The sequence below is a fragment of the Penaeus japonicus genome, unplaced genomic scaffold, assembly GCF_977035675.1.
Source record: "Penaeus japonicus unplaced genomic scaffold, GWHDUDI00000001_assembly GWHDUDI00000010, whole genome shotgun sequence".
Taxonomy (NCBI): Eukaryota; Metazoa; Arthropoda; class Malacostraca; order Decapoda; family Penaeidae; genus Penaeus; species Penaeus japonicus.
In genome coordinates, this window is record NW_028234412.1 from 38,875,474 (window position 1) to 38,877,973 (window position 2,500).

The window sequence follows — 2,500 nt, forward strand, 5'->3', positions numbered from 1 at the left end:
CCCCCAGCCTTTCACACCGTTTCCTTCCACTTTCTTTTTTGCCTAACTCGCACTTTTTCCTCACTCAACTTCATTTTATTCCTGCCTAAACAACCCTCCCCCCTCTCTCCCCCTCCTCCCCCTCCTCCCCCCCTCCCCCCCCCCCCCTCCCTCCCTCCACAACCCGTGCGTCCCCGTCCCTCCTCTCCCCTATCCGTGTCTACCTCGGGTTCCCCCCCCCTTTTTTTCGGCCCCCCTCCTCGCTCCGTAAGCCAACCCCTCCTTTTATTATGCATCTCCGTTTTCTTCCCCTTTTTGCTCCTGTCACCAACACAATCCCGTTTCTCGATTTCCTTCCCCCCCCTCCCTTTCGTTTACTTTCTCGGTCCTCTTTTCTTTTTTCTTTTCCTTTTCGTCTCTTTCCTCCCTTCCCCTCTCTCTCTCTCTCCTCTCCCCTCTCTCTCTCTTTTCCCCTCCTCTCCTCTCTCTCCCCCCTCTCTCTCTTTTCCCCTCTTCTCTCTCTCTTTCTCTCTTTCCCCCTTTCTTCTTCTCCTTTTCCTGCTTCCTTCTCTTCCCCCTTCTCCCCCCTTTTCTCCCTCCCTCCCTCTCCCTCCTCCCTCTCTCTCTCTCTCCCCTCTCTCTCTCTTCTCTCCCTCTCTCTCTCTCCCCTTTTCCCCCTCCTTTTCCCTCTCCCTCCTCCTCTCCTTCTCCCCCTTTTTCCTCTCTCCCCTCCCCCTTCCTTGTTCTCCTCTCTCCCCTCGCCTTTCTCCCCTCTCCTCTTCTTCTTCTTCTTTCTCTCTTCTCCCCTCCTCTCTCTCTCTCTTCCCTCCCTCCTCTCCTCCCTCTCTCTCTCTTTTCCCTCCCCTCTCTCTCTCTCCCCTCTCTCCTCCCCCTCTCCCCTCTCTCTCCCCCTCTCTCTCCCCCCCCTCTCCTCTCTTTTCCCTTCTTTCTCTCTCTCCCCCCCTCTCTCTCCTCCCTCTTTCTCTCTTCTCCCCTCTCCTCTCCTCTCTCTCTCCCCTTTTCCCCCCCCTCCTCCCCTCTCTCTCTCTCTCTTTCCCCTTCTCTCTCTCTCTCTCCCCTCTCTCTTCCCCTCCTCCCCCCCTCTCTCTTCTCCTCTCCTCTCTTTTCTCCCTCCTCTCTCTCCCCTTTTTCTCTTCCTCTCATCTCCCCTTCTCTTTTCCCCCTTCTCTCTCTCTCTCTCCTCTCTCCTCTCTCTCTCTCTCTCTCTTCTCTCCCCTCTCTTCCTCCTCCCCCCCCCCCCCCCTCTCTCTCTCTCTCCCCTCTTTCCTTCTCTCTCTCTCCTTTTTCTCTCCCCCTTCTCTCCTCCTATCCTCCTCCCTCCGCCTCCTCTCTCTCTTTCCCCCTTTCTCTCCCCCCTCTTTCTCCCCTCCCCTTCCTCTTCTCTCTCTCCTCCCTTTTCCCCTTCTCTCTCTCCCCTTTCTTTCTCCCCCTCTTCCCCCTTCCTCTCTCCTCCTCTCCTCCCCTCTCTCTCCCTCCCCCTCTCCCCCCTTTCCCCTCCCCTCTCCCTCTCTCTCTCCTCTTCTCTCTCTCTCTTCCTGTTTCTCTTCTTCTTTTTCTTCTCTTTCTTTTTCCCCCTTTCTTCTTCTTTTCTCCTCTCTCCCTCTCTCTCTCTCTCTCTCTCTCTTCTATCATCATCTGTTTCTCTCTCTCTCTCTCTCCCCCTCTCTCCTCCTCTCCCCCCTCCTTCTTCTTTCCTCCTCCCCCCCTCCCCCCTCCTTCCCCCCTTTTCCCCCCCCTCTTCCTCTCTCTATCTCTTCCTTTTTCCCTCTCTCCTTCTTTTTCTTCTTCTTTCTTCTTCTTCTCTCTCTCTCTTTTCCTCTCTCCCTCTCTCCCCTCTCTCTCTCTCTCTCTCTTCTCCTCCTTCCCTCCCCTCTTCCTCCTCTCTCTCTCCCCTTCTCTCTTTCTTCTCTTCTTCTCTTCTTTTTTTCTTAGCAAAACGTCTAAACCCTCGATCTGTTATTTGTAAGCCTCATTATCCTCCGAATATTGCACCCATCTGTACTTTAATATTCGATTTTATTATTAAATCGATGTCTGGTTCAAAGACAGTGGGGTGCATTTTGCAATGAAGATTAACGGGGTCTTTTCTCAAGGGGACACACAATCAAATCAAAGTTATTTTATTTTAAAAAAAGAAAAAATTTGGGAAGGAAAAATTCCTTCGATCCGTAATAGTATTTTTGTTGGCAAGATGATAAGAAGAATTCAGAAAGTGTTTTTTTTTTTCTGACGTAAGATTGTTAATCGGGAATGACTATGTGAGTCCAAGAAAGACACGTTTTCCCCTTAAGAATTGCAAACAACTGGGGGCTGATGTCACATGAAATATAATAAACCCATTAACAAGTCGTACGTAAATAAAGCAGTTCAGTAGGGAAAATTATCGTAGGTATACTTTTCGACCTTTCCCGGGCCCCTTCGAACGTTGCAAATCTTAATGGGTTTTATTTTCAACGTCCCAAGAGTGATCGGGGAAAGTCCGAAACGCCTGCATGACTTG